At 43.6% G+C, this 23,771-nt stretch overlaps 1 protein-coding gene across 4 annotated transcripts in view; it reads left to right on the top strand.

Annotated features, from left to right (window-relative positions):
* The window catches only part of ARHGAP28 (Rho GTPase activating protein 28), a 1,241,333-nt gene that overhangs the window by 765,183 nt on the left and 452,379 nt on the right, over positions 1–23,771 (top strand). Inside the window, exon 1 of one of the 4 annotated variants that reach the window (XM_078687540.1) lies at positions 9,354–9,716. The exons of the other annotated variants lie outside the window; for them this stretch is intronic. The gene's annotated coding sequence lies outside the window, so the exon portion shown is untranslated. Of the gene's footprint in view, positions 1–9,353; positions 9,717–23,771 lie in introns of those variants that run through there. 4 annotated transcript variants of the gene reach the window in all.

Genomic DNA, 23,771 nt, shown 5'->3' with positions numbered 1-23,771 from the left:
ATTATCCCTGACAGATATATCAATAAAGAACGCACAAAGCAAAAAAAAGCAAAAAACAGAACTCCATTGGATTTCCCTGCCTATCCACATCTCATTTAAGATTGGATGCTTCACCTTCAAGGTAGTGAACTCCAATACCCTACTTTATCTGGAAGACTAAAGTCGATATCTCTGGTGGCTAGTGCAATGTATGTAACAATTATATCTCCAAGCTTAAAGTTAAGAAGGCCAGATGACTAGCATCCTTCTGGTAAGCATCCAAGATCTGAATCCACATCTAGACACACAGAGCTATAAATTTCCACCTCACCTCCATCTTTAGACGTTACCAAAGATGTCGCTTTTTTCAGAAACATCTCAATTGCAGATAATGATATTTACTTTGCCCCACCAACCCCTGAAAAATACAGTTGGGAAATATCCCAGCTATCTGTAGATAAGTTGCACTTTCATCTCCCCTCGACATAACTCTCCAATTCCCTTCACATAACCTTTCCAGAGTCAGTCAGCATGCAGTACATTTGCTCCTTTATGCTAGGCCTCCCAGCACTCCCTGAAAGCCTACACCATAAACCCTCAAACACCACTCCTGGCAGCAAATTCTGATTTGCCAACAACTCCCACCATTCTTGACTACTGCACCCTACAGCCAAAACATAATTCTTTTGAGTCCTTGTAAAACACTTGTTCAGCGATTTCTTCCTCCAATATCTTCACTCTAGATTCTCATAGAACCCATCAAGCCCCCATCCCTTTTTTAGGTCTCCCAACACTGCATGTAGTAACAGTGCACCAAAATAAAGCCCTGCTATTGACCTTCAAAAAGTGTAAACATCATGGAAAATACAACTTTCGTGATCTGGCAACCTGATGCAATCAACTAATTATCATAAAAAGTAATGATCTCTTCATGTGTTGGTTTTTATCACAAAAACATGCACAAAGATCATACACTTCACATTTCCGCATTCCTTCCAACCATCCAATTTACACCACTAATCCTTTCCCCAGCCCTCAGTTCCACAATGCTATCCCTTCTTCAAATTCGCAGTGTTAACATAACCCATAATGTTTTGTAATCATCTTTTTTTTTATATATGTTTGGCAACGCTTTCATTTTGTGTCTTTCTTTCACATTATTCATCCGTTGGTTTTTACTGTGAAGCAGCTGGCACCCCCCTCATGGTGACCTCCACCAAGAGGTCCTCCTCTAGCCCTCCCCGAACACGGCAAATGCTTCAAGCCTCCCTTACCCCCTCTCTAGCCTTCCCACATCTTACACTAGTAGCCTTCACCCTCTAGCCACAGTTACCACCCTTGGTTCCAACTCTAGCACAGTATCCACTGCCTTTCTTACACAACCTTCTCCTTTCCCTCTAGCACCCTACTTCCAATCCCTCCTGTACATGACCCCTTCGTTCGGCACAGCCTCGTCCTGGGCCTCTAGCACCCATTCTCTTCTTGCCCTGCCACTCAAACATCATCACCCATTCTCTTGCTTATGGTAACACATAATCTCCTGTATACTTCATCCAACACACCCTCCTCCTCTTTCTCCTGTCTTCAAGGACCACCTTCTAAACCCCATTCCATTCCCTTCAGCCCACCCTCCCAAATCTCTTCCCTATCCAGCACCATCCTACCCCGACTGTACCTCCAACACACACACACTTCCTGTTTCCAGCACACCGCTTACCTACAGTCCCCAAATATTCATCTACTCCTATATCATCTTCAGCTTAACATGACTGACTACAGTCCACCTTCCTTCAATACTTTGTTCTTTCAGTACACACTAACTCCCCTCCCCTAGCGTACATGGTCTTACTCCAATAGACACCCTTCCTCCAGGTTATCATTATTGCTTTCAGCTGCCAAACCACTAGTCATCTTGAATCCACCCACTATCTCTCCTAGCCCTAGACCACCCCTCAATCGACACCCAGCTATAGTCTAGCATAATGTTAGTACAGCATCTCGCATCATCCTCCTTTGGCCATCCCCACTCCTTTAATCCTTCGATACGATCTCCTTCTTTAACCTTTCCAGGGCTTCATCACACGCAATTAAAACGCCCAAAACTGGCAACATAAAGACAGTGCCCTTGTGTGGTGTTTAAACAGTCCCTCCAGCATCACTTTGCCAATATAACACTCCATCCTCTCCTTAACCTTAAGCACAAGTGTCTCCACCCAAGACTCCAGCAACCCAACCTTTCTTTGTCTCTCTCGTCACAACACTCTCCTTGCCTAAATAAATTTTGCTCTCCTCTCCAACACCCAATCCAAATCGTCACCCCGTTATGACCACCTCTCTCAATCACCCTCAGCGTATCCTTTTACTACCTACCTTTACGATTTCCAGCCCACCCACCCTCCCTCGCATCAAATCCCCCACTCCTTGCAAAACAACTTCAGCACCGCTTCTCCCTATCACAACACCCAGAACTCTGCTAAAGCATCAAGTACCACCGACTCTAGTTTGTACCCATTCTTGCTCTTCCGGCACCACAATTTTCTCTAGCCCCAAAAACTCCCATCCAAACTTTCGTTTTTCCTCCTTAATCTTTCCTGCGATTCACCCCACAAACACCCTTCTCCTGTCACTACAGCAATACCTTCTCCTCTGTTAATAAAACACACTTTATTTACCTACCCTTTCAGCACCCATCATCTTCCTATGTTCTGTCTTCTAAGCCCTCTGTGCTTCAAGCACGGAGACCCTTCGGTGCCTCCAGCACCTGCTCCTCAATCACTCTTGCATCCCAATCACTTACCTAGGGGAAGCGTTGACATCCCAGAAAGCTGGTCCTGCTCTCTGCAAGTCCAGAAGCTGTGGCAGAGCCCAAATCGGAAGCGATGGCCGCCGCATAGTGTAACTTCTGTTGAAGGAAGAGTGATGCTAGAAAACAGTGTACAGAAGCATAAACAGAGAGTGGTCTATGACTATAGCCCAACCTGAATGAAAAGGGATACAAGCATTTACAATGCAATAGGCACTGTAAAAGTTTAAAAAACAGAAAGAGCGCAGTGTCCCTGAAATGGGTGCCGCGCTCAGTATTAAAGTTAAAAAAAGTTTTTTAAATGAGTGCGGTGTCCCTGAAGCGGGCGCCGCGCTCAATATTAAAGTTAAAAAAAAAATACACAGAAAGCGGTGTCCCTGAAGCAGGCGCCGGCACAACATTAAACTTTCAAAAATAAAATTTAAACTGAGCGCGGTGTCCCTAATGCTGGTGCCGAGCTTAGTATACAAATAAAACAACAAAAGCAGCCTCCATTGTCCCCATTAGTATCAAAAAAGAAAATCGTGCTCACCCACTACATAAAGCATACTGTGTAATGAGCCAAGTAAAAGATCCAGTCCTGATGGGCGGTAACAAATGGTGACAAAGCTGTACCCAAGAGGGACTAACAAGCCTCATAATGAATCGGAAGCCAGCATTTACGAAAGACAATGACAGAAGCCAATTAAAATTATGGGCGGAGAGTGGGTGGGGCTTCCACTGCATACTCTATTACAGCATGCCTTGCAGAGCGAGTAGTGAATGCACGCTGCCGCTAGGCTCGACCTAAAAAGAACAGAGCAAGTGCTTTAGATTTAGAGGTGCTGCCGATGTTCTGGGGGGGGTTGTAAATTGCAGGATGACCATTGGCTGTACAGAGACATCAAGCATGACCTGGAAACCCACTCTATGCAGGGGTTTCCAGCTCAACTTGTGCTACTACTTGTGCCCAAGCTTTGCTACTATAAAAACGCTGCGACTAATTTTCCCTTATTTGGGATTTCCACACAAGGTCCAAGCTACCATCTCCCTTGTTCTATCCAAACTCGATTACGCCAATAGCCTCTACCACGGATCACCTTTAACGACTATGAAAAGACTACAACGGATTCAGAACTCAGCTGCCAGACTACTCCTGCATATCAAACCACGAGACCACATCTCCCCTGCCTTGAAAGCCCTGCATTGGTTACCGGTTGCCAGAAGATCCACGTTCAAGCTGCTTTGTATTACCCACAAAGCAATACATGGAATAGGACCACTCTTCATCAGGAATAAAATCACCAAACACATTCAACAAAGGAACCTCCGCTCTAAAGGAGCATCTTGCCTCAAAATCCCACCATTCAAGAAAAAAACTATGGGTGGCACATCCTTCTCTGTTCAAGCAGCCAAACTATGGAACTCTTTACCCCCCAACATAAGATCCACCGACAACCACCTTATCTTCAGAAAACTACTCAAGATTTGGCTCTTCCCCACATAAGCACCATACGGAAACAGAAATTTACAGCATATCTCTCTGTATATAAGCATTTGTTTTCACTATAGATATGTACCTATCTTTGTGTAATACTTTATAAAACATGTAAAATAATGATGTTGTTAAGAGAAAAGAAAAAAATAATAATAATAATATTAATCAATAAATAAAAGTCATCTTTGGTCTACATGTACATACTTCCATTGTGCATCTATGTACCTTCCATGTACTTGGATCTGTGTGTCTCTTACTTTTCTCCTGAAAAGCATATCCAATGCACTCCCCTATTTCTCATTCTGTGCCTCTATCAATATATTTAATCTAAATATACTTACTTCCTTTATGTATCTATATACTTTCAATGTACTTATGGATCGATATATTCATCACTTTCTTCTAATTTAGCATTTCCAATACACTAGCCTATTTCTCAGCCTATACTTCGCTCAATATATCTTCTAGCCCAACCTTCTGACTCATCTCAAACTTCTTTCTACTACTCCTTCCAATGCACTACCCTATCTCTCATCCTATACATCTATCAATATATCCTCTACATCCACTCTCTCATTTATCCCAAACCCCATACCACTACTGTGATTGCCAAAATCACCCTTTCTAGACTCTCTCCTGCTCTACCCCTCCTTGCATCATCTGACACCTCTTTTTACTACACGATCCCCTAAAACAAACATTTCTAAACTCTCCCCTCTGACTCCTCCCCTCCAAAACTCCTTTTTACCCATCCAAAAGCCCCTTCCTACTGCTAAGACCTAAAAAATAACCCAAAAAAAATCCTTTAACTCTTATCCCTCCACTATCCTTTTCAATCAAAATTAACAGACCAACATGTTCACTTCTCAAATTCCATATTCAACTATACTAATTTACTGCCCAAATAACTGAATAACATATCTACTACTCAAATTACTTCATATTTATACTATACTAATTTTCAACACTAATCCTTTATGGGTTCCGGAGTGGCGTGATACTCGCCAGAAAAGCGCTTCAACACCCATCAGTGGTAACAAGTGCTATATGAATGCAATCTTTCTTCCCCTCTTATCCCTCCGCTATCCTTCTCACTCCACGTAACAGACTAATATCCACCACTGAAATTACCTTATATTTCACCATATTAATTCACCACTAATCCTTTATAAGCTTCCTGAATAGCGTGTGTCAACAAGTGATAAATAAATACAAACCTTTGTCCTCCTCTATCCTTCTGCTATCATTCCAAATCCAAATAACTGACTAACCTATTCACCACTTAAAATGTACTTGCATGTTTCACTATACTAATTCAACACTAATCCTCTATAGGTCCCGGAGTAGCGTGCTACCCGCCGAAAAAGCGCTTTGACGCCTCGTCAGGGGTAGTAAGCGCGATATAAATACAATTACAAAACAATTGTGGCAGCACGTGATTCGCCAGGTCTGATCTTAAAAAACTGTTAAAATAACTTATCTTGTTGCCTGCTGATTTCTGTTATTTTTTGTCCATGAAGGCTCTATTTGTGAGGTTGTCAAGTACAAGTGTGTATTTCACAAGTATTAGGCTGTGCCATTAGCAACTCAGGCCTCAGCATTTGTGGGGCTTTCTTAGTTATGCTTCTAAACATAGAAGCCCCTGCTTTTTTTCATCCCACTTAAAGTACTAGATATAAACAAAATTTGCAAGCATTTGTCTTCAATGTTTGCCTATGATTAAAAAAACAAATATAACTTTTACATTTATAGATGTTTCCTTTAGTACCAAAACAGTGACTATAACTGAAGATCAGACCTCCAGCACGAGTGGAGTGGATGAACTGAGGCTACAGCAAAAAAGGGAGAGAGAGAGAGAGAGGGGAGGGATTCTCAAATACACACCTCTCGTTCTCCTTACCTATAGACTACACCACGGTAGAAGGGGAGACCGGTGTCCTACAGGCACTATTGTGGTCCCAGAGAATACACAGATTCTGGATGAGGAAACGTCACCTACTCGTTTGGGGCATGCTTCATCATAGGTAACCTACCCCTTCCTGATTAGATGGAACTTCCTAGGCAGGCTTATCCTATTGGATGGATTATCTGAGGGATCCAGATATCTATAGTTACCTCGAAAGTATACCAAATAATTGTGCATGTCATAGCCTCGGCTAGGTAAAACAAAATACCCATCAGGATGCACAGTGAGTAGTACCATTATCCTAGCATCCCTTCTGTGCCTCAATAGTCCCTGTAGGATGCTGTGTGCTGCATCTACTGAGAGATAGTGGATGACAATATGTTCCACTACGTCACATGTCAGCAAATAGAGTGTGAATGCTGCTCACTGAAGCAGCATGCACCCACAATTGGCAGCCGCCATGATATTGTCACTCTCACATGAAAAACGAAATCACCCTGCCTTCTTGTTAGAAACCTGCAAAATGCATATTTGTGCCTTAATCCCCACCCAGCAGCCAATAAACATAACATAGATACTATCGGGATGGATATCGTGTTCATCTTCCAAAGCCTTCCCATGGCTGAATTCATTCAATGTCTTCAAGCACAAAAATTCCTGGACAAGACTTAGTGTCCCTAGCCACATGCCAAGGCCAAGTCAATCTTGAGTTCTCTGAAAGGCCTTCAAATTTACAAGCTATAGTATCTAAATGAAAATTCTTGACAGCCTAGGGAACCCCTAACAAGGAGACACATCTCTGCCTCATGGGCACAGAAAGCTATGCAAAATGCAGAACTGGAAATAGGTGGTACACTTCTTTTAGTCTTGAAGAAAACTGACTGATGAAATTCGACCAATGGCTTGAACTTTACAATGAGACCTGTCAATCAAATTGGAACTGTATGACGCTTATTTATCAGAGCAAATTGATTGACTGTAGTTGAGAAAATAAGTTTGGATTTCCTCAACTGAATATAATTATGTTGAAGAATGTAATTATATGGATCTAAATGCAATCTACAAGATTGTATCTCATTTGGTGTAGGTGATCGATAGCTATAAAAATAACATAGTAAAGTCAAATTACATATAGAGAAGCGAACGAGAGAAAATAAATTAAATCTATAAGATTGTATCACATTTTGTGTAGGTGTCAATTTCCATAATAGTAACACAGGAATGATGAAATTACAGAAAATAAGCATACAAGGAGTGTTCCTCTGCTTTCCTTTTGCATAGTTATTAAATGACTTTTTAATACAGGTGGGTAAGCAGTGAGGGTGAGTTCACTGCTCACCCCACACTCTCATTATCCATTGATGCATTATACACTTTTTATCCTTTTAACTTGTATTCCCAAGTCTTTGCAAGATGTCACTAGAGAATCTGAATCCTCTGGACTATCTACTAAGTTGTAACAGGTATTTCTTCTTAAACATGTGAGTGGTGAATGTCAAGTCACAAGGACAGGCCCACTCATCCATAAATCCATCACAGACCTCCTGTATCAGCTGATAATACAGGATCTCTGATTGCAAAGGTAAATTATCCAGGAATGCAAGTAAATAAATGGAGCAATATCTACGCCTCCAACCAAGCAAAGAAATATAGTTGTACACATAGTTTTACAGTTCTATTGCTGTTCCTCACATTCTGAAATCTTCCAGGGGTATGTCAGAGCTTTAAACTTAATTAAGAACCTCTAGACAAAGGATCCATTTTGTAGTGAAGGGTGCTGACCTCTAGCTGTAGGACCAAAAACACATGACTTCACCACATGTCCATGCACGGATCTCCAGTATTTTGTGGAATCATGCGATCTAGGATGAATAGATCCATTGGAATCCAAGAGTGTTTGATCATTAGAGCATGTTTAAATCTGTACCAAATGAGGGAATACTTCTTACTATTGCCCCCACCTCCCACACAAAATCCCATTCAATGACAACTATAAACAGACTATTTAATTTGGAAAGGAAGTCCTTCCGTTTCCATATCATGCAAATTATGTTAAAGACACAATGGCAGGAAAATTCTCGATGTTTTCATAGACATGTCTTTAGAGCAGTTATTAAAAATCTATCTCCTACTTGCCCCAGATGATAGAGAGGGACATGTATTGTATTGTATTGTAATTGCATTTATATAGCGCTCATTACCCCTGACGAGGCGTCGAAACGCTTTTTTGGCGAATAGCACGCTACTTCGCGACCCATAGAGGATTAGTGTTGAATTAGTATAGTGAAACATGTGGCTGAAGGGGCTGTTTCTTGTCTTCAGCTCATTACAGATAAGTAGAACATTGTTGTCATTAAAAACAAAATGTGTAACCATTGAAGAAGAACGAAATGTGACATAAGTACTTTCAACTTCATAAGGGGTGCAAAATTGTCGGACAAAAGCAAAGAGGGTTAACTAACAGACACATTTCTGTACCTACTCAACTACTGATCTCGGCTGGGATCAATCATTGATAGCCATGTGCTTGGTTAGATGTCGGTTCAGTGCTTTCGTAACTGCGTGGAGTTTGAAATGTCTGTGTTTTGCCGACTCTTCAGTAACGTTTTCTTAAACACGGGCACTGCATTGGGCATTAATTAGTGCACTACACTCGAGTTAGGAGAATTGGAAATTTGGCGGGCTCTCTGCTAGCCCTGCATAAACTGTGTAGAACATTGTGATGTACTTGCTTGTTCTTATGTGAGGCAATCCTCTTCAATCATTTACTGAGAAAACGACAACTATACATTAAATAATGATTGGTGGCTATCTTTTATTGATTTTAATTCATATATGTAAATGACAGGACTGATTAGCTTAACCCGCGCCGGTATTTTCAAGTGCGCCATTCATTCTGAAGGTATATTTAACATCACTATTACGAATTCCTTCACACCTCACTTGTCAAGGTACTTACTAAGCCTGTTCTCCAACTCGGTTCGACTATTACACGTTGCTCATAATCTTTGCCGACATTTCACACAAAAGTCGCAACTTAACGCTGGCAAAGTACATCTTTAAGAATACAATAGAGCGGCGGAGTCACTCTGCCACCCGTGGCTCACATCACGGGAGTCACACGTGAACAAGGAGGTGTTTTGTTTGCAAACTTCCTGATGAGCCAGTCAGAGTGGGAGTCCCGTGTGTGTACGGTACATGCCTCGCGCTCGAGGAGGTGACGCCGGGCGGCGCCATGACGAGCAGACACCGCCGGAGCTCGGGGAGTGACAGGGGACCCGGGGAGGGCTGCGCATGCCGTGATTTGTGGGGTGCTGCAGTGCCTCAGGGGGCGTCCCCGTGACGGAGAGCCGTCGGCAGCCCCCCCCCCCCACCTCCTCCCAGAGCCAGCTGTCCCCTGAGCCAGCGAAGCTAAGCCTCCTCCAGGCTCCGGGCGTCAAAAGGTCACTGCAAGGTTTGCAGTCACCCAAATCTTTGAATGCCTCGCGCAGCAAGTGCGTGAGCCTACGCAGCTGCACGGAATGTTGAGCCTGGTTTTCACGACACCAGAGGTATTTATGTTTTGCGAAACATTCCACTTTATTACTATATTTTTTTGTTCAACTTCGAGAAATTGCTATTGTCTTTTGACTCACTCATTTACACTACCGGTGTATGTTGCACATTTGCACTTACATTTAAATATAAGTATCTATATAAGCATATTGACGCTGAGGCAACACATAGGGATCGCGATTCAATGCTGACATTTTAACGAAAGCGGCAGGGCAGAAGTATTATTGTATGGGAAATAAAGCACTGATTCATGGGGAGTTTATGATCCTGGAATTCTATCCTACACGTTTAGGTTTAGAATGACACACTTGCCTTACTTTTGTTGAGCCTGACCAATGTGTCGCCGTTTCCTTGTCATTGTCAGACATTACGTGTGTGCACCATCAAAGTAATCATTTTTACTTAAATACTACTTTTGTTTTGTAGGTTATTTAATGAGCCCCAAGGATGGGCAACTAAAAATGTTTCTAGTGTACTGATACTTTGGACTTCATTTAAAATGTAATTTTGCAAATGGCGAACATGTGCTTAGAGGCCGGTAATGGCTTGGTGAATCTGCCCCTTCGCAACTTCTCCCATTTAGCTCTATTGTGAAGAACTGAACTTTCAAAAACTTTGAAGATATTAATTCTACTGTACAAGTAGAATTTTGCGTCAGAGATGGGAGGGTGTGGATGTTGCCTATTGATTAAAGTTACTAACATTAGAGCCCAGAGTCATAGGTTCAAATCCTGTCCTTGGTGTTTGACTTGACATAGTGTGATTCTTGACAAATCGCGTGATCCTTCACACCCTCTCCCTTTTAGCTCTTTTCTGTAGAACTGAACTTTCAAGAACGTTGATGATAATAAATCTATAGTACAGTGGAAGTTTGTGTCACAGTGGTAGGAGGATGTGGCCGATTGGTTAGAGTTACTTACATACCAGCCCAAAGACCTAGATTCAAATCCTGCCCTTAATGTTTGATTTAACAGTGTGTGATTCTAGGCAAATCGCCTAATCTCCCAATTCCTAAAATGTGCTATATACTGAAAACGGACCAGACAACTCTTTAACTCTTTTCATATGCTGTTTTGCCAAGCGAAGTTTACATTGGCACCTGCACAACTTGCAGAATCTAACAGACAAGATCTTGAAATAAAAGAATACTGTGATCGAGTGAGATACACACTACACTTGGCCCAAAACAACTATACGTGGATTTTTTCCAGCAAATAGCTTCTAGGTTAATTATTTATTTACAAGATTCTTCTAAAGCGAGGACCAGGGCTCGAGAGCGTCAGACTTGAGAGAGGAAAAGCAAGAACAATAAAAAAAATTACCAGTGACAACAGATTATAAGTGGCATGCTATTGTTGTATGCATGGAGTGCACAAAGAGGGACTCCTTCAAATGAGAGTCGTTCGAAATGAAGCGTAAAAATCCGGTGCAGTGCTCTTCCTTTGGGGCTATTTAGGCCTCAAACGGAAAATCTAGAGAGGTTTCCATGAAACCATACTTTGTAAAATAAGCCTTGTCTGACTGACGCAGTATAACCACACTGAAATGTAGCGCATGCCACAATTATTCTTCCTACTGCAGTCTGGCCTGCAAGATCACTCGGGCCCATGAGAACATTTGTTTTCGTGCATTGAAAAAGACAACAGAGATGCTGTAAGCCCTTTGTTTATGGTTAATGTGAGAAGCTTATTTACATGTGGCCTACAGTGCCTGCAGCTAAGCTCCAATGACAGAAATGTACAGTAACCTCGCCCTGAGTTCACAGTGCAGGTCAGTTGTGCTGTATTTAGTGCTTTGTAACACAACCTGTAACAGTTTGTTATGCACTATTCATTTGTGGAGGCAACACAAGGTCAACACCTGGCAAATTAGTAAACTAAAACAAGTATGCTTCAGGTGTTTCTCGTTGTTTCTTTACATGCCCGACACTACTATTTAGTAGTCTGTGAAGCAAATTAAATGTCGCTCACGACGGGTGTGTGACAATGGATCTGCTGCTTGACAGTGTCCACAGAGTTCTGCCAACTTCCTTCAATCAAAGCATATATGAATGGATTTCAAGCCCTGTGGCTTGTATGAGGAAAGAAAGGAAAACAATCACTTGTAGGTATCAAAAGATCCTTTCTTGGGTTTTCGTCCTGTCAGAGGGTGTCTGATTTGTGATAGATCCCTGCCGGCCTTTGCTAAACAGGTTATACCTCCTCAGTATTTGGTCTCTGGTTTCACACACTAGTGTCTTGCGTGTTCTACTGTTTGGAAGAAGCCTCTCTAGGCGGACTCTTGGCATTTGCACATGTAAAGAAAGGGCATTTGAGTCAGAAAGTGGGACATTCGCAGTTTGACATGAGAAACATTAAGTTTAAAAAAAACAAATTAGAAAAATAAATAAAAAATGTAATTAAATCCTGAATAGATTGCTGTAGTGTGGTGGGTGAAGCGAGTTGAGAGATGTGTAAATTTGTAAAAAGCTGCAGGGCCGCAAAGTTTTGCTTGAGAGTACCCACAACCTGCACTGTGGAATGTTGGCTTGCAGAATTTTAAGGCTGTCGAGTTTTGGTTCCACCTCATGCCTCTTCCACCACCGTACACTTCCACTTCTTTAACTAATTCTTCCAGGTTCTCTTTAACCTCTTCTTTCTCTCTTTGCCACTCTTTCTTTTCCCCTTATTTTCTTTTCCTCTTTTCTCTCTCTAGCTCTGGGTCATAGTCAGGTAATAAAAATTAATGTTGGTCCCCATAAATGAGTGTGAGTATCCACCACCTGCAACCGTCTTCACAAATTAAGCACAGGTTTCATCTCCACTCTGGAGTAGTGAAGGGTCGTTTTTGAAAATACCCTTTCTGGCCAGTTTGTGAATGTTAACTGTGGAATCTGTGTATTCACCAAGGGGTTCTAGTGAGCAGAAAAGTGCACGAAAGCTTGAAGCATGCCTGATTGTTTAATGAACATTGCCCAACTGTGATTCCATTCACCTACTGCCATCCAAATAATCTATAGCCTCGTCCTACTAGGTGCTGTTCAGTGCTCCAAACTTTGCAGTGTTCTTTAGGTTTTTGTGTGCATTTCCAGTGCTCATATAAGTATTTTCTTGTCCACACTTGACTTTTAATGTTGTCTACACTGTGGCTTTCTTTTTAACTTGTTGCTTGACATGTTGTGGTGATTTTTCTTTTGGACTTTTAGGCTTTGGTTGCTGAAGTTTGGATGGGCCTGTAACTAGTCCCTTTGACTAGTGTCTGCCTTTTAGACCTCTTGCCACACTCGCTTACTTAAGTTTCAGGATATCCGTATCCCAATAAATGTCATGACATGCAGGTTTGATTTCAGAATACTAGAGTCCGGAGATCAGGATTACCATGACTGTTCTTCATTGGAAATAAGACGAAGAGTGATTTTGACAAAGGCAGCCACTGCATGCACCAGCAGCACCTGGGAGACACATGGGAGGAGCAAATTCACGGACAGAAGGATGTGTCTTCTCTCTATACGAGACCAAATAGGGCTAGGGACAAAATGCCAAAATATGTGTTTTAAACACATATTTTTGCCAGTTTTTCAAGCCGGGGGTGACAAGAAATCACTGAGGGGTGACAAAATGGCAAAAATATATGTTTTAAACATATTTTTAAATCACCAGTTTCGCAATTCAAGCTGATCGGGACCTCCATGTACCTTTTGGGTGATTGCTTGCAAGGGCTAAATTGCAGCTGTATAATGCAAGTTTTGTGATTTCAAAGTATTTTATTAAGAATTTTACACATACATTTAACATCGCTTTCCCTTCGTGGGGTAACATCACAAAATGGTCGTACATGACTGCGGTTCAAGTTAAAGTTTACATGTTCGGATGCCCCCCTTGCTTCTGTCCTACTAAAGGAGGGAAGGTAAGTGAGAAGATGGAAAAGAAGGAGTGAGGAGAGGGAGGGAAAAGGGGGGGTGCGCGCGGAGGTAACATGCTTGTGCTTTTATCTTGGTCTGCGGGAGAGGTTCTTGTGGACGACCGTCCTGTTTTGCTTGTGTTCACGGGGGCTCGTAGTGGCCCAGGAACTCATCCAATGTTGACCACATACCCCTGGTTTTCGGCTTCCAAGGTGAATTGCATAGTGCGGTGTTATCTGCTCCTCTCTGGTGCGTTATCCAGATGAGCCACCCCTTGAATGACGCCCTCTCTATCTCCTTCCATTTGGAGACCACCATTTTAACTGCCGAAGTCAATAAGAGGTCTAGAAGATCCCTGTCCTGTTGGGAGTTCAGGTTAGTGGCTATAAACGCCGTCGTGAGGGAGGAGAAATCTGGTTTTAATGTACACCCCAGCAGTTTTTTTATAAACATAAATACTTCTTCCCAGAAGTTTTTAACTTTAGGGCAGCGGAAGATGAGGTGCGCTAGGTCCCCTTTTTCGCTCTCACAGTTTCAGCAGAAGTCATTTTCTCTAAGGCCTAGTGATGCTAGCCGTGCAGGGGTCCAGTATGTTTTGTGTAATAGCCAGAATTTTGTCTGGGCCAGAGCTGGTGTTATCTTGTTCCTTGAGGGGGAGGCCCAGAGGATTTCCAGTTCATGTTCGTTCAGTGTGGTGTTGTGCTGTTTTGTCCAGTAATCTGCTAGCTTGTCATTGATTTTAGTAGATGTAGGGCGTAACAGTTTATAAAGGTACGATACTTGGTGACCTACTCTATTGATCCTGGACATAGATGGTATAATTGATGGATTAGGTTTGGCTAGGTTTGCCTTTGTTAGAGCTTTTTTATTTTTAGGAAGCTGTATAGCTCGATGTCTGCAAGATTGTGTATCTCTTTTAGTGTGCTGAATGAGGTAGGATTGCCCCCCTCTTCTAGCTGGGCTGGGAATGAGATCCCCATCTTCCTCCAAATCTCTAAATGGAGAATGTGCACAAGGCTTTCATTTACCTATGGACTAACTGTACCAACATTTTCGAAGTGACATCAGCGAAGTTTTGCCAAGATGGTGGGCCTGTGTGTACCTACTTAAACATTTTTGAAATACAGGATTTTAACTTCAACACTACGTGATTTTTCACAGTGAATGCAACAAAAATTCTCAGAAGTTTAAGGCGAGGTAATGCACAACATGTGTTGAACTGAAAATGTATTATGTGAGCTCTGGTGGAGTCTGATTTTAGACAGGGAGCAGTCCAAATACATTAGTGCTCATGCGGCATCCCAATTTATACACCCAAAGTCCTGTGAACAGAAAGAGATTTCAAAGGCATGATTAGTTTGGTAATGTCTGTAGTGAACCAGCCATGGCATCTTCATTCACAATTTCAGACACTGGATAGTAAAAGCAAAAGCAATCTATTAGACCTCATCAGATAGCATCTTAGTGTAGTAGTCACCACATTACTCAGTACTAGTGAAATCAAAAGGCAAATGCTTAGAATATTTGAATGACCCATGAACAGCATATTAAGAACTGGATAAGGGAATCTTGGTGGTGTGGAAAACTCTCTGTTTAGAGAGTGTTAGAAACTGAAATTCTGATTGGCAGAGGTATGCACCCTGTCCAAGCAGGAGCCAACATCCTAGTCAGGGTATGTCGCAACACACTCTAAATTATTCTGTGCTCACCGTCTGGTAGCTTGGCACGGAGAAGTCAGGCTTAAGTAAAGAGGCAATGTGTAAAGTATCTGTGCAACACTTCAAGCAGTAACACAGTGAATACACCACAAAAAGACTTCACACCAGGTTAGAAAACTAGAGCTTGATTTTATAACTAGAATAAGACCAAAGCGACAAAAATCCAACTAGTAGAAGTCGAGATATGAATTTTTAAAGAATAAACTTACAATACCACTTAGAAGCAATAAGCGCTTAGTGGGTTATCTGGTCGCGCTGGAATGGGACAAAATCAAAAATTCAGGCCGACTGCGACAGAGCGCGGACTGGATGCAGGGACCCACTTGGGCCCGCTGAACCTAAGTGTCTTTATCCGGGCTTGCGGCAAAGATGATGTGAGGTGCAGCCGAAGCAATAAGTTGGTCTCGAGCTGTGCTCTGGGCGAGATGCGTTGAGATTCTCCATGCAATGGCAGCGATGCATCAGTTCTGAGTGTGAGGCGCCGGTTATAGAGTTGATGTGCAGCTACTGCTCCCGCAGTAGGTTTTGCGTCGATTCCAGTGGTGATGTGCTGGTTCCAAGGGCGATGAGCCTGCTCCATTCCACTCTTCAGTGAGGATGTACTGGTTCCAATCCACGTGGAGGCAAAGATGCACTGGTTTTGACCCACTGAAAGGCAAAGATGCGCCGGTTCCAGTGAGGATGCATGGGTTCTGGTTGTAAAAAACCATTAGGCCTAACCACCAAGGGTCCTCGACTGGGGTGACACCACTTGTGAGGGCAGACTCGCAGCCTGAAGGGTCCAAATGCAGGTAATTGAAGTATTATCTATCCCTGAGACTCAGAACAAGAGGCAAGCCAGCAAGCCCATGGAGTCACTCTGGGTTCCAATGATGTAAGTTCAGTCCTTCTCACCCAGGCAGAAGAACAGCAGGCAGCAGGGAAGCTCAGCAAGGCAGATATCCAGCAAGGTGGCAATCCTGTCAGCAGCACAACAGCTCTTCTTCCTGTCAGAGTAGTCACAGGTCCAGAAGTGTACTGAAGTTATGGGGTCAGAGGTCCAGTACTTATACCCAGTTGTGCCTTTGAAGTGAGGGGGACTTCAAAGAAAGCTATGAAGTGCACAGAGGTCCTCCCTTCCTGCCCTGGTTCTAGACTCACTAAAGGGCGTTTTGAAGCTCTTTGTGTGTGGGCAGGACGCATTCTATTCAGGTATATGTGTGAGGCTGTGCTCAGCTCCTCCCTCCCATCTCCCAAGAAGGCCCACCAGGACACACCTCAGCCCCTTTTGTGTGTGGTTGTTTAGAGGGAACACACAAAGCCCTGCTGACACCCAACCCAGACTGAACAGAGACAGGCTGCAGGCACCAAATGGCTAAAATAAGTGAATGCCAGCTTTCTAAAAGTGGTATTTGCTAAACTGTAATTTAAAATCCCTCTTCACCATAAGTTGTGATTTTAAAATGCGAATCCAGTGACACCAAACTTGAAAAGTCTATCTCGTGATAATTGGGAATTACACTTAAAAGATGTAATAAGGCAGTCCCATTGTTAACCTATGGGCGGGATCAGCCTTGCAGCAGTGAAAAACACATATTCTTTTCACTAACAAGACATGTAAAACTTAAACTACATGTCCCCCTTTTAAATATAATGCACCCTTCCTGTTGGGTTATCCAGGGCCTACCTTAAGGCTGACTTATATGTATAAAATGAAGGTTTAGGCTTGGCAAGGGGTTTAACTTGCCAGACCAACATGGCCGTTTAAAACTGCACACACAGGCTCTGCAGTGGCAGGCCTGAGACATGGTTGAGGGGCTACTTAAGTGGGTGACAAAATCAGTGCTGCAGGCTCACTAGTAGCATTTGAGTTACAGGCAGTGGGCTCATGTAGTGCACTTTACTAGCGACTTATAAGTAAATTAAATATATCAATTGGGTATGAGCCAATTTTATCATGTTTATAGGAGACAGCACATGCACTTTAGCACTGGTTAGCAGTAGTAAAGTGCTCACAGCCCTAAAGCCAACAAAAACAAGGTCAGATAGAGAGGACGAGAAAGGCAAAACGTTTGGAGTGACCCTTCAGAGAGGGCCATTATCCAATGGAAAGCATTCATAAGGAAATGTATAATCCCATCAACAATACCCAAGTTTGCCTCCTCAAATGTTTTTGTTCTGGCATCAACCCACACAAACATTTAAACAAGGAAAATGAGTTGATGCAAGTTGAATAACAGTTATCATTTGAGTTACTTCCTGCCTAAAATGGCAACCTGCCACTTGCTCGGTAAACAGAGGAAAAGCTATTCAATGAAGATTTACCACTGTCATCTGCATATAATATATGTCAAAATACCTGCAAAGTAATTCCATTCTGACATCATTAAATATTTAGTTGGACCAGAAAAATCACTGGTTAACTGAAAGTGCATTTCGACATATTGTTTATGCCAGACAATAACATTAGTTTATTAAGTCACAATATTCGATTGCCTGTACTAAATATTTTGGTGAATATTATTTTCCTGCCAACTTCTCAAATATTTTTGACTCGCTTATAACTCTAGTTTGAAGAAACTCATTGGTTATTATTAAATGTATTCACATTTGAAGTTTCTTATTTTTTAAATCTTTTTACTACCTATCTCTTATCATGGATTGTTATTTCACTTTCTCTTCCCTTGAACTGGTTGGCTTTGTCCCTTACATCCTACTCCAATTCTCTCAATTCCACTGTTAGAAAGTGGCCTTTTTGTTATGGTCACCCTCACTTGTTGCTCGGAATGCTGTCTTTATAGATCTGGAAGTGCACTGGGAGCTACTAACCCGGCCCCAGTGCCAGTGCTTTTTCCCTTAAACTGTAACTGTTGAATTTGTATACCCAATTGGCAAGCACTTATCAATCCGTATAAATCTCTAGTAGATGGTACAAGGGTTACCAGGGCAAGGGGGATAAGAGGGGTCTCCTGGGCTGCAGCACTTTCTTGTGCCATCCTTAATGACCCAAGTAAAAGTGCGTCTGCAGGTCTGCCATTGCAGCCCTGCACGAGCAGCATGTCTGATCGAGAATGACTCTACACACACTACATGCTGCAGAGCCACCCCACTGCCTTGATGTAAGCAAGTCATTATTAAGGTTGTACTCCTAAGGCCAGGAGGTACAGTGCATTGTATTAAAGTTGTGGATATATATGTGCATACATATTTATCCTTACAGTAACACTTTAAAGCAACCTTTTACTGTAAGTGTCCGGCGGTCCATAGAATAATATGGGCTAGCTACCGATTCTCATGTCGAGAGTGAGCTGGCATGCACAGGGCTGCCTCCCTACGTGGGCACCCCCCTAGGATATAAAACTTCCCCAAGATTTTTGCTGCCAAGGCTAGAGTCTGCCCTCCTGGTGGAATGTGCTATCACTTCCCCAGGATGGAAACAAAAGCGTGGGAAGGAATGAGGTCACATTTCTACTCTCCCAGGATGACTAATGTTTACAGTCATCAAGGTGGTGAGCCTTAAAGGCTTTCACCGCCCTTGATATGTAAATACCTTGTCCCCCACTAAAGGAGAAAGCCCTTCCCACCCTGCAGCACAAGCAAGCTGGACAATTAGTTATTACTCCCCAAAGCCTAGCCACACCCTTAGGGTGGGCTAGGACGACTGTACAGTCAAGGAAGGGCTGTGCCATTTTGAAAGACCTTAAAATAGAGTATTCTGGGTAGCACAGTGACGTACATCCATAGGATGTTGTCACCACAGGAACGGGTTAGCCTCAGGGACTAGTAGCCCATTGGGCACTGTCCCTTATGCCCTTAACACCGTGTAATTATGGATTTAAGGGGCTCCCCTAGCACAAGAACATCAGTTCTAACTTAGAATCTGAGAAGAGGCACAGAGAAGACACTGTCACTTAAAACAGGACTTTGGACTCTGCCACAGTGCAAAGTGAGGACACTTAAGTAATCTCAAGAGACGATACACTGGAACTGTGTGTCGACGTGTGTCTGTGGTGAAAGCTCATTGCTTCCAGTAAGGGGGACTCCAGTGGACACCAGAAATTCAAAGCAGACTCCCCTGACTGGTGGAACCAGTCAACTGCAACCTGCAGAAGAATTGACATGCTGTGTCACAAGAATTGCGACCCACTGGGCCTGTTGAGAGTGAGCCTAAAGATAAGTGGTATCCTGCAAGCCTAGAATGGCAGCTAAGCTCACACCAAACTTCGAGCCACTAGTCCAGCTGCCTAAGTACCTGAGGGCTACAATTGCCACAACCAAGGCTTGGGGATCGCCAGTCAGGTGATCGACCCCTTGAGTGACACCTCCAGCCGAGAGCAACTCACAGCAACAGCAACCAACATTGGCAACAACCCCGCTGCTGTGTCCCTTAAGTGGAGGTCGTCAAGTGTGTTGTAAAGTATCTTTGGCACGACCTGCCTCTGTGATTGACAGCTGCCAGCTACCTCTGCAACAGGAGCTGTAGAACAAGGTAGAAGAAACCCAACTGTTGCACCCAGGTCCTGGGTCCCCAAAGGCCTCTACTCTCTGAGGGTATAGTGTAACTCAATGTCCAAATGTGGTTTTGCCAAGTGCTGCACTTTTGACAGCTCCGACTGATCCCGTCAGCACCAAGAGCAGCTAAGTAACTTCTGAGCCCCGTGCAAGGTAAAGAAGTAATGACTGTCAAGTCTTGGTCTAGGGACCTGCAGAACCTTAACCACAAAACGGTTGATTTGAACTCGCTCTGCAACTACTGTTTTGCTAAGTGTGGTTTCCCCTATTGACTTCCATGGTGAACATTTGACAGCTTTAATTGCATTTATTGTTTAATCCTTTGAAAATATATAACTCTAGTTATATGCAATGTATCACGTTTGTTTTGATGCCTATATTTATATAGAAATAAAATCAATGTTTATAAATTGGTGTCAAGGTTTCTTTCTAGTCATGTCACTTACTTATTGTCAATGCTGGTGCTGTGAAATGCTTTAACACATGTTCCTCTGAGTACACCTGACTGCTCTGTGCCACACTACCAGGACCGAGCTAAGGCTGCTAAGGGTGAATCTCTGTGTATTGTGTTAGTATTACATGATAAGGCCTCCCAGCCATAATACTTCCAGCTTGCAACACCTATCAACCGCGGTAATTATAATTACAAATTAAAGTTCCAGTCATTGCTACATTATTCCACTATGAGCTGCACTTTCTTTGAGATTGGGCAGCACCTTCTGTCTGTGCTGATTACACTTTATCACATGACTTTGCTCCTGAAACTCAGTTTTATAATCGATGTTTATGAACATCAAAAGCTTCTTTTGGTCCCTGCCCTTGCTCCTAGACTATAGTGATATATTTATCGTCATCTATAACTGGATTTTAAACTCACATTACTATCCAATTATTTCTATACGTTCTGCTTCTGCCCAACCATGTTTTCAACGCAAAAAAAATGTATGTTACTCAAAGTACATTTAAATTCCTTCCCCTGTCCCTCACAGCTGACATATTATTATACTGTTTTTTTCCTCTTTACTTCCTCACATTTAACTTAGGACACAATTTGATATCGCCCGCTTTGGCTGAGTCACAGCCTGCAGCGCCAAATCCCCAAGCTGCACAATACAGCTTGGCATGTGTGTTTAGAAACGTTCAGTAAATGTGGAGATTAGTATTAATACACACATACATTAATGTGTATGCGTCTCGTTTTACACGAGATCCTGCCGCTCGTTCGCTACCCAAACAGCTGCAAGTTGTCACGTGCCTCGGGTGAAACTGCTGTAACCTGCACGGCCTCCTTCTGTGGTTCTTTTCCAAGCCCTGTTGATTAAATTGGCCCCTCACCCCTCCCCCGCCGGGTTCATTAAGTGGTGCTTCCCATTGACTGCCTTCATATGTTGCAACGGAAGGAAGTACTTAGAGGTCGAAGGACAGATGCTCCCGAAGACAACAATGTACAATGCGGGTACTGTTAAAGCAATTAAGGAGACATACATTTCTGGGATAATAAGTATTGATTGTCAAGGGAGCGCTTTGCCAAGGCCTCATTCACATTGCTAATGTGCAGGGAGAGGACACTGGAAGGACACAGAGCATTCTTGGCACTCCTTGGCAATAAATTCTGAAATAGTACCAGTCCTTGTGAGTGCCTAATCAATAAATCAATCAATCGTAATTAACTGATATGGGAAATTACTAGCCTTCGTGAGTTTCTGGCATTTACAGATGAATTGGCGCTCAGAATCAGGTCTGCAGGCACGGAATGGCAGAAATCCTGCATCGAGTAAAGATAGCTTTGTGCATTGACAAAACTTATGTGGGTATTGACCAAGCGCAGCCGCAGGGAATAACATCCTTGAGATTGAAAGGTCTAGACTAGAGTACGTTGCTCTTACAACCATTTTCACCAATGTTGACAAGCCGCAGCCCATTTCTGCACTCCCAACAGATATCGATGTAGTATGATGGACTTTAGGAACCAACGTTTGTTACCTACGGGGTTATACATTTGACGCTCTCTACGCAGTATTCCGCACCAACTAAGTGCAAGTCAGCCTGTCAGTTAAGTGAAAAGAGCTTACCATCATAAGCCCACGCTTTCTCCTCCTCCACCAACCCCCTCCATTCCATGCCCCCTGTAAACACTTTCATCTGCAACACCCCCCAGACATTCCCTTCACCAGCTGCCAATCGTTCTCCCACCAGAACCCCTCCTCAATTCATTTCACTCTAGTAGCCCTTATATATAGGGAGGTACTCTTCATCCCAAGTTCCATTCCTCTTCACTCATCGAATCCTTACCCATCATAAACTCCGACTCGACCCTCCTCACCCACCGACACTCGTGTCCTTCAACCCCCCCCCTTAAAACTACTGCGCCATCACATTTCCTCAGTCTTATCAATCTCTATTGTTGTCTTAGAACTACCATCCTATCGAAATCCTTTCCGTCTGCCCGACCCTCCCTAAATCTCTTCTCTTTATCTCTCCCCCTCACAACACCCTCTCATCTGTCCCTTCTGAGCCACCATTGATCTCAGTTTCTAATTCTCGAGTGTCCTCCACATCCCCTTTTGTCTTCCTTTTCCTACTCTATCTGCTCGCATCTCCAGTTCCCGCCACAACTTCCCACCTCAACAGCCTCACCTCCCTTTGGACAATTTCCCCATCATAACACCTTTTCATTCCATACTCTTATGTTTTGACCCAGCCCCAATATCCTCCTCCTTCATTCTTTCCTGCTCCTCTTCAGCCCCTCCCCTTTAGGCCCCGGATCCCCCAGCATGCTCCACACCCGCCTCCCCACCAATCAATCACTTGGAGAAAATGGTGGGTGTAAAAAGGCCATGTTTAATCACAAATTCATAAACATGACATATAGATTATTAAACATTTATCAAATTATGAGCAACATTTCTCCTTTATTATTAACTCATCTTCTCAACTTTTATTATACATTTTTAACTTGCATTTGCTCATAACTTCTTGATTCCCCCAGCACCAAGGGGCCTTCAGGTTCGCATCCCCCAGGTAGAGATGCCCGCGCCAGGTGCAACCCACCTGCGCCCCTGAGCGATGGGCCCCAGCCCTCGGGTCCTTGTCCGCCATTTCCAGGGCCCCACCTCTCGTCCACCAGGCTGCCTAGGAGGCTCGTACCTGACGCCCTCGCCTCCCCAGCCGGTGGTCTCCATCCCCCTGCGGAGAGCTTACCCTCTCTCCCCTCAGTGCTGGCCTAGGGAGTGCGCAAGGCGGACTCCACTCCATTTTGTCAGTCTATCAGTGGTCAAATGTCTCTTTTCCGCAACCCACACCTCCAAATCACTGCCTTAAGGGACGGGTGGGCGGGAGATTAAAAGCAAGGTTAACAAGGGGACGGGGAGTGGGTGAGCAGGTCCGGTGCTGGCGGGGAAAGAGGCTGAGTTGTCCGTGCTCTAGGCCTAAATAGGTCATGGCCTCAGTCCCCACGCCCCCACCGGACGTGCGTCACCCCTCCCTGAACCGGAAGCACTTCCCAGGCTGGCTGCCCATAGGGCAGCCAGCCAAATCCCTGGGCCAATGACGCGGTGTGGGCCGGGGGGCCGGGCCCTAAAGGCGGGCTCGTCTAGCCTCGCCCTTTGTATAGGCCCCGGATCCCCCAGCATGCTCCACACCCGCCTCCCCACCAATCAATCACTTGGAGAAAATGGTGGGTGTAAAAAGGCCATGTTTAATCACAAATTCATAAACATGACATATAGATTATTAAACATGTATCAAATTATGAGCAACATTTCTCCTTTATTATTAACTCATCTTCTCAACTTTTATTATACATTTTTAACTTGCATTTGCTCATAACTTCTTGATTCCCCCAGCACCAAGGGGCCTTCAGGTTCGCATCCCCCAGGCAGAGATGCCCGCGCCAGGTGCAACCCACCTGTGCCCCTGAGCGATGGGCCCCAGCCCTCGGGTCCTTGTCCGCCATTTCCAGG

The sequence above is a fragment of the Lissotriton helveticus genome, chromosome 4_1 (genome assembly GCF_964261635.1).
Source record: "Lissotriton helveticus chromosome 4_1, aLisHel1.1, whole genome shotgun sequence".
In the NCBI taxonomy this organism is placed as follows: domain Eukaryota; kingdom Metazoa; phylum Chordata; class Amphibia; order Caudata; family Salamandridae; genus Lissotriton; species Lissotriton helveticus.
The sequence above is the reverse complement of the archived record's forward strand: the minus strand, read 5'-3'. Positions and strand labels throughout refer to the sequence as shown.